We start from the raw sequence: 9,738 nt of genomic DNA, 5'->3' as shown, positions 1-9,738 counted from the left end.
AAGTGTCAGACTCTTATTGACTAAAAACCACCCTGTTCCTACTTCTGTTTTTCTAGCCGGACTCCCGGTAAACTCGCTAGGTAGACCGCAGCACCCTGTATGCTAGTAAAACGTTTTCAACTACAACAAAACCTCAGGTGTTCCTTGGACACGTAAAATACTCCTAGTAATAAGCTTTTCTAATAAAGTCAGTAGATACAAACTACCTAAATACCTAAACAACACAGGTAACAATCTCCACACAACATCAGAGATATACATCTCCAAGTGCACGTACTTAGCGCACGATTAGTTGCTTTCAACGGCCGAACAATAGCCGAGGAAGCGATAGGGGAGACAAACCATTCGGCCTTACCCCGCCTCGCCTCGTCTCGGCCTTCCCCCTTCCTTAATTGCGTTTTTCCGCAAAATAACTCCGTCACTAATTGCAAGCTTTGAAAGTTCATTAGTACGCAAAATGAATTTTTATTTTACGTCCTCCATTATAAACATCGGTGTAGTAACATTTTTATGCTGTAGTTCAACGGTTTTTAGTGATTATAGTTTCGTTTGGGGTGTAATCGAGGTTTTGGTCTTTGTTTTATGATTAAGATATCTAATTTGAAACTGTCTTTGTAATGTTGTAACGGTAGCTTTGATCGCGTCGACATTTTAATGTAACCTCTTTTTATTTGTCGAGGGGATGGATAGATTCTGTAGGTAGAGATCACGTTTAATATAATGAAACTGTATAATAATATTCATTTCGGACATTTTACATATCCCACCATACTATTCCAATTTCTGCATCCCCAGTTACAAAACTTGTTTTGTAGAACCTGAAGAAGTCTTGATCTAATTTTTACTCCATTGCAGATAAACATGGCAGTTTAAAAAAGCCATGTCAATCATGTGACTTGTGATATTTTATTAACTTATACCTGCCATAAAATATAACGCATTTATTTATCTTTTTAAATATCTCCTCCACAATAAATGGAATAATCCAAGAATGGACTTCAGTGGCCGGTCCAAGGAGCGATCGTATCGAATTATAACAACTAACTAACTCACATCCCGGATTAACTAGTTAACTGTGCTCCAAGTTAGCGGGGTTGCCAGCCTTCGGACACATTTTCTGCACTATTTTTATTGGAAAAGATAAGTGTCGTTGGTTTTGATATGTCGTTATTATAGTTGTCATTTTATCGGTAGATTTTACAATCTGTATTAAATACTGAATAATACGTAGTAGAACGTCGACACACAAGGTAGATGGACGACCTGATTAAGGTTGCAGGGAGCCACTGGACTCCGGAGCTGTGGACTACCTGAAAATCAACCAGTTACTTCTCCTACCTTGGGCAAAGCGAGAGGGAGTATCAGCTTTCACTGACTAAAAACCACCCCGTTCCTATTCCGAGTTTGAGCTTTCCGAGCTGAAGCCCCGGCAACCCGCTAGGCAGTCCGCAGCTGCAGGTCGGCCCTAAGCTACAAAAACAATTCACACTAAATTACCAGATACAAAAAATGCAATGTTTTTCTGCCAATATTTTTCTTGAATAGATGGAAAAATTGGAATGTAGCAACCCAGAAAGTTGGCGGCCGACAAATTGGCGAAGAATAATTTCGTCATTGTATAGTTTGATTACCGGGGCGTGTGTGTCCGATTGTAGGCTTTTCTTTAACAGCTGGAGATCTCTCCGTGCTCAGCAGCATGTAACACCTTTCTGGACATTTTCACTACATAATGTTATCTACTACTAACACTACTAAGACAGATTTATGATAAAAACCGATCAGAGCGCTGAGTGCATTCTCGTTTTAATCTAGATAAACGTAAAGGAAAGTGGTACTAAGAAGACTTCTAACTTAGATCTAGACTCAGTGGGTTACCAGGGCTCCGGCTCCAAAAGCAGGAGTACGGGGTGGTTTTTAATCAGTAACACTTTGACATTTCCTCTCATCTCGCGAAGTCATAGGATGATTTTCCCCCTCAAAAAAAGACCTTGCTAGGTCCACCGTGGCTGCGAAACCATTTAGTAAGAGTCTGACGCACCCTCTCGCCTCACCCATGGCGACAGAAGTCGTTATATGATTTTCCCCTTAAAAAACCTCCATACAGCCCAACCTTCACTTTCAATGTGACCTACATTTAACTCGGAAAACCTATGTTTAAACGTTTGTGTAAGCAACGTAGCCTTGTTTGACCAGGATGAGTCGTTAAGGCGTGTTTGCTACTGAATTTATTTGTTTTACCAAGCATTTATTAGCGGGAATTTATGTAACACCACGTTCTTTCTATAAAACCTATTTCATATTGGCTGGGAGAGTGGTCTCGTTGATATTTTGTGCTATAGCGTTGAGTGACACAGTTTTTGTTGTAGTGATGTAATATGTAATTCAGTTTGTCCTTGGTAGAAAAAGGGCTCATATACATAAATCTCCTGATCGATTTCGACCAATCTGCTAACTAAATTATTTATTATTTATTTATTTATTTGTTAAGAGGTACATGTTAAAAAAACTAAATTCGAATAGATTAGCCCACTAGGCAGAAGATATTATAGTGCACAAGTGTGTGCATAAAGACAGGTGCACTTTCTGTTTCTTCATTCTCTAAACTCAATGGGACGGCAGACCGACACGACGAAAATGTTTGAGCATTAATCACCATGTTTGCTCAATGTGAGTTGGCGATTGGAAGTGGAAACTGTCGTTTTCTTTTTCTTCTCCTATAGGAGATATTATTATAATAGTATCTTCTGATTTATTTCGTTGCGGTGTCCAAGACATGCATTCATGTCCCTGAGACGCGCCGAATTTCAGTGTTCCGGTGTTTTCATGGTTGTATCTACTGTAGATCCTGGTTAACAGAAGTTGCAACGGTATTGGGAGATCAACTAAATTTATATTAAAATTAATATAATAATATTAAAGTGCTATTGGCTTACTCGCTTAACTGTTTGAACTAACTGTTGTGAGTAAGCCGATAACATAATAATTAATTTAGTATGTTATGATAAAATTTTATTAAATTAAATTAAAGAATATCATCCTACTCGTATTATAACGGTAATTGCAGCAATATCGCGACCTGTGTCAATATTTGCAGATACTTAGCGAAGTAATGTCCCGTACTGTTACCGCTAAGTGTCCGGATATACACATTTGTCAAAGTTATCGTTTTTTGTGTGTTTATGAAACGTATAAAGGTAGTATTTATGAAATATACAGGTACGGTTGTTATTTCTATGTGGGATAGGTAGAGTTGTTATCATTAAGCATTTGTTTCCTAATAGTTTGGTGTAATATACAAAAGGTCTTTGTGCTAGAGAATAATATCAGAATGTCTATTACTGAGAATTTCGAAATCAAAAAGTCCATACCTATAGATACAAACATAAAATAATCACAATGTGCTGTAACAAAAAAAATATATTAAGAAACATACCCTGTCCTTATATTATAATTTCTTGAGACATACTGAATTAATTACTAGGTTTTTCGGCTTACCACGCAATTGGACGAGGAAGTCGACAAGTTTCCAGCTATTTCATACATTTTTTTTTGAGTAGTGAGAATTACCGAATCACTTCTCCCGTGTTGACTAAAAACCACCAACCCGCTAGAGGCTCACACTCGTGTGTAGTTCGTATCCGACAGTAGCAATAGCTTACCATCAGTTGATCCATCAGCTTATTTACCGTCTTATCGCAAAAAACCCTTAATCCATTCTCAACTAGAACCAGAATAATTAAAGAGTAATACAAACATAAATACAATTAAACTGTATGTATGTCTGTACGTACAATGCTACCTTTAGTACCAATTACTACTATCACTAATTAGTACGAATATGCAAGTGGATTACTAATTAGTTTATACTTAAGTATAAACTAAGTATATTGCTTAAGTAATTTCGTTCTAGTTTCCATTAGACAGGTCTAGTTTATTTATTTCTTGTTGTCTAGGAATTTTGGTGTACTGTGTAGTTTTTGTACGACCGATAGTTTACTTTACCTAAATTAGGTAGATTAAATTGTTACTTCGATAGTACAATGGAAGACAGATCCGCCTGATCAGTTTTAGCTTGAACCCAGCAAACACATTAAGCTATGCAACATAAATGTTTTATCAAATAGTAAAGCGATAACGTTGCAGCTTAGTGGCGCAACACGTGTAATCTTTTAGTCAATCAATAGTGCATTTGATGTTCACACTACCTGCATCGGCGGCGGAACTTCCCACCACCCTGCTTCATTCGTCAATTCAAATTCAAGCAAACAGTGGTCAGCGGCATGTGACCACCATTGTACTGTTTGATAGTTATGCGTTTAAACTGATATAAAAGACGTCTCTATACTCGTTTTGTATTCGGTAAAACCTGGACTCTGTGCTGGCGACTTTGGAACTGAAGACTACTTACATTTTATAACTCGGAAAAGTCACATTGGTACTTTGCCGTTGGCAGGTTTCGAACCCTACGTTCGTTTTAAACCTCCTGGCCACCACAAATTATTTTTCATCACACAGTTCAACTCAACTACAGTTTCTTTAATATGAGAATTGAACTCACTTTCTTAGATTATAATAATACTAGGAACATTTATTTTAATTTTTTTCCATATTCACACACGCCTAAGCTAAGATTTCGCGCGAAATTTTTATTTTCGCCTACGTTGAGTGTACGTTACATAAAAACTAAATTACGTTTTAATTCAATTTGTGTAGTGAGGCCGATAATTACACCACTCGCCCTAGCCGAACGTGTGGTCTATATTATAAGTGGTAGCGAGTTACGTAACACTAAGAGAAGTTCCTAAGATTAAAATTTAGGTGTGGGAGAGCCATGCTTCGGCACGAATGGGTCGGTTCGACCGGAGTGATACCACGGCCTCACATATAACCGACGCGAAACAACTAATTACCCGCCCTTCCCTTTTCAATATTCCCGATACCCGATTTCCCAACATACCTTAAATTTCTAACCCTCAAATAGACGGCAACGCACTTGTAACGTCTTTGGTGTTTCGGGTGTCCATGGGTGGCGGCGATTGCTTACCATCAGGTGATCCGTGTGCTCGTTTATCGGCTTATAGCATAAAAAAGTCAAATAGGAAATGGCAGCATCATCTATTTAAGTTAAATATTGACGAGAGCTCCAAAATCTATTTACAAAGTAAACATTTTTGTGTTATAATCTCACTAATGTAAAAGATTACTTACTTATTTACAGCTTAGAGTATGTTTGTCCGTCAATCACGCTGAAACTACTGAACGGATTTTGATAAAATTTGGTATACAAACAAGGTTTATGCTGATTTGGGTGACAGAATACTTTTTAACCCACGGGACCGCAGACAAAGCCGAAACCAGAAGCTAGTTAATGATAAAGCCTTTCATTTAAAAATAACAAAATAAGTATTGTTTAAAACTGCACCAGACCTGGAAACGTCGCTACATTTCCTGGCTTGCACCATATAAATAGTTGCACAGCTTAGATGCAATTTGGACCGCCGGCCCACTCAAGTATGGTGCACCGCGCCATCGCGCATTTAATAGGATTTCGGAGGCTTTTACCATCCACCGCCTATGTATATAAGCATACTAGCTTTTGTCTGCGGTTTCGTACATGTTTTATTTGAGAGTTGGGACCACATTTCCAAAAAAGAAAATGATGCACGATTTTTTTGTTAGTCACAAATTGTTCACATACTAATGTTCAGGTTTCTACCCTGAAAACGTCGACCCATAAAAGTGGGAGAGCCATGCTTCGGCACGAATGGGCCGGCTCGACCGGAGTGATACCACGGCCTCACAGAAAACCGACGTGAAACAACGATTGCGTTGTCTGAGTGAGGTTACCGGAGGCCCAATTCCCCCCTTCCCAATCTTCCCAATCCCCGATTCCCGAACAACAACCCTTAAATTCCTAACCCCTAAAAAGCCGGCAACGCACTTGTAACGCCTCTGGTGTTTCAAGTGTCTATGGGCGGCGGCGATTGCTTACCATCAGGTGATAAGACGTAAAAAAATGGAATGCTCCATACAAACTTTCACCCCTAATTTAAAAGAATTGAGGGGTTAGAAAGATATAAAAAGCATCATAATAATATCGCTATCGCTCCGTTGTGCCGTGAAAGACGGACAAATAAACAGACACACACGCATTTCACATTTATTATATTAGTACGGATAACGAGGCCTTTATTTTGTGGCTAGAGATTTTTTCACTGTAATGCAAGGCTTGAAGTTACGAGGAGATTTTAAACGGTTTTTTTTTTAATTTCGCTGTGTGTGAGTCTATTCATTGGTTTTAGTTGGGCGGGAATGTCTCTTTGTTGGTACGTTAGGTTCTAATGCGTACCTAGCTAAATGTTGTTATTAAAAAAGGGGTAAATACGAACCCGTTCCTACTCCTGTTTTTCGAGCCCCGATAAACCCGCTAGGTAATCCACAGCTCAAGATCAGGCATCAGCCCTGCTGGAAATCGCGATTTGAAGAAGCCTTTTTGTACTTATTTTTTCCATAGACTTACTTAGGTATAAAACGTCTAGGTTTCTACAACCTAGATCTTCAGCTAAATACAAAATCTACATACATAGCACACACACATTATCTATTCACTGGAACAACAATAAAATGAGATAACAAATAAAGAATTATATGGCTGCAAACGGAATGGTTGCTCGCTCGCAGGTAATTCAGACTAAAACAACCTTTTTTTTTTATTTCACACGTACTTTTTACGCCAATAACCATTTGCTAAACGATAATAAGGTTGGGGCCGTTAAGGCGGCGGGGAGAGAAGAGGTAGCGGATTCGCAGTTTTAAAAACTAAATTATTTATTAAAACTATATTACATAAGTCAAGATTATAAATAAATATAATAAAATAAAATACATACATACACACATACATATACAATTATACGCCGTTTTCCTGCAGGTTGTGGAACGCAGTGGCCCGTTTTCACCGGGTCAATTCCTAGAAGGAGAGACCTAACACACACCGCAAAAAAATTTACATAATAATATTTGTTGGTAGTAGTAGTAGTAGTAGTAAGTGCATCTGCTAAGCAAGAGGTATATAGAGTTTGAATCCTGGGTCTGGAAGAGTATCATAGGGTGATTGGAAAAAATACTTTGTATGTTTTTTTCCTGTAATTGTTTCTAAATCCTGCTTTGTGTCCGGTGTAAAGCAGTTCGTTTATACTTTAATACATTGGAATCATAACATTACTGCAAACCAAATAACCTTTGTTTGAGTGGGGAAAATCATCCAAAGATTTCCCACGCCTTGGGCGAGGTGAGAGGGAGTGTTAGACTCTTACTGTCCAAAAACCACCCTGTTCCTACTCCTGCTTTTTGAGTCGGCGCCCCGATAAACTCGCTAGGTGGTCCGCATCAGACATCAGTCCTATTGGGCCCCATCTGTGGTGGTCTGATGACCCTTTGAGACGCGCGAAAACCAAATGACCTTGACTCAATAATGGCATGTAAAAAAACCCGCTGATCTTAAAGCCCACAATTTAATCTGACGTGTATATTCCGTGATAAAAAAACACGATCTGTAATTATAGTAGGGAAATCAAATGGAAGTACTCATGTATGTACTTAGGGAAATATTCAATTAATGGAATAATTAGCTACCTTTTTAATTCATACAATAATTTTCAAATTGTGAGTACAAAACTGATATTATTCAGGCAACGCAATGCAGCGTCACACCTTTTATCCCCTAAGGGATAGGCGATAGGCAGAGATGCACATTACGGCACGTAATGCCGTTATACAATGTACACCCATTTTTCACCATTTGTGTAATAAGTTCCATATAATAGAGGACGAACCTATTACCATTTACCACTGAGATTTTTTTTGAAAAGCCGATACAAGCCCATTAATACTATGTCCGACACTGGAATCGAACCCGACACCCCTTGCCCGACAGTCGCAATTGCGACCACTCCACCAACGTGTCAGTCATTTTAATTCATGCAATAATTTTCAGCGTTGTGAGTACAAAACGGATATTATTCAGGCAATGTTTCGTTGTTATTCCAAACAAAAAGTAAAACCCTCTAATATTCCCTTCCCTTAAAATCTTGGATTAAAAAAAAAGCAATTAGGCATCTACCTTCCTAAAACAGGGAAGCAACCGGTCGTTTGAATTAAAATCTTATTATTTTATCCAATAATTAAGTTGCCTTCGTATATTCTGGTCCGACGTTGATTATGTCTATTTTTTCTTTTCAGAGCGCCCATTACAACTGATACAATGGAATTCCCTTGATGAGGGTCTCGGAGTACCGAAGAATGGACACGGCAAACAATGTACACCCACTTTTCACCATTTGTGTTATAAGTACCATGTAATAGGGGGTGAGTGGCCATAGGTCATATAATAGGCACAATTGTCGACTCCGTGCTACTAGTAAGACATTTTCGAAAAACTGAAAAAATCCTAGCAATTCTTTGCCCGATCCGGATATCGAACCCAAGACCCCTTGCCCGGCAGTCGCAAGTGACCACTTGACCAACGAGGTACAGCAAAATTATTTTTATAAAACACACAACGTTATACTTATGCCCGTTTTTACCAACCTGTCTTAAACTTTAAGGAACTGCTTAAGGGTGCTCATGCTTCTTTAAGCATGTAGGTTTTAGACCTATCACTAGCAAAGTACCAATGTGACTTTTACCGAGTTATATGTACTTTCTAAGATTAATATTTAGACACTATTGACAAACGGTGAAGAAGAAGAGTTTATAATAACTAACTAACCCACATTAAGCAAGCGTGGTGCTAAATCCTTCTCCGTGTGAGAAGAGGCCTTTGGTTAGAATTGGCCACTTATAGGCTGTTGATGTCGATGTAGAGCTAAGATAGATGATACTTAACGTCGTTTTGATTTTAACCAAATTATAAGTGATACCTAAAGGTGAAGGTAAGGGGTTAGTTTAGATGTTACCTTACTCTAAATAACTCTTAGTTAAGAGGATGGATAAGTGGTGGTTGGTGCAAGCGGCCATTAGACTCGGAACAATAATATATGAATCAATAAACAATTGTTCTGTTCGGGAATCGAATACACAACACGTTACATGAAAGCCAGATAAATATTCACTGCACTAAAATGCAGTCAAATACGTGTCAGAAAAGCGTAGCACTGTTTGCTAGTAGTAACTGTAGTACATCGTAGCAATATTGCGTAGCACATTCGTAGCACGTAGCAGTTTCGTAGCAAGTGTCTCGTAGCCACTCGTATGTTATTTATTCGTAGAAAATTATAATGTATTGTGTATTTATTACTTGCTAGTGTGTGTAGTTGCTTTATCATTTTAAATCAACATCATCAGATAGTTAGTTACATGCACTTCTGTAAAAATATCTCCGATTTAAAAAAGTGTTTGCCATAATTCATGATAGTCACCAAGCTTGACTTGCCACATGATCCCGATTAGATTTGTTTCTTAGTTGCTGGGTTGCAATTTTAATACACTAGTTCCTGCCAGCGGCTTTGCCCGTGTTCCTGACAAAAAGTATCCTATCAGCCAAGTCAGTTCATACGCTGTAGGTATACCAAATTTCATCAAAATCCGTTCAATAGTTTCAGCGTGATTGACGGTCAAACAAACTTACACATGTATAATGTTAGTGTGAAATGTTATTCTCGTATCTAGATCCATTATTGAAACCTGTTGTCTATCTAGAAACACCTTCACATAAAATATTTACACTAGACCTAAAAC

The sequence above is a fragment of the Spodoptera frugiperda genome, chromosome 17 (assembly GCF_023101765.2).
Source record: "Spodoptera frugiperda isolate SF20-4 chromosome 17, AGI-APGP_CSIRO_Sfru_2.0, whole genome shotgun sequence".
Classification (NCBI taxonomy): Eukaryota; Metazoa; Arthropoda; class Insecta; order Lepidoptera; family Noctuidae; genus Spodoptera; species Spodoptera frugiperda.
Note: the sequence above shows the minus strand (reverse complement) of the source record.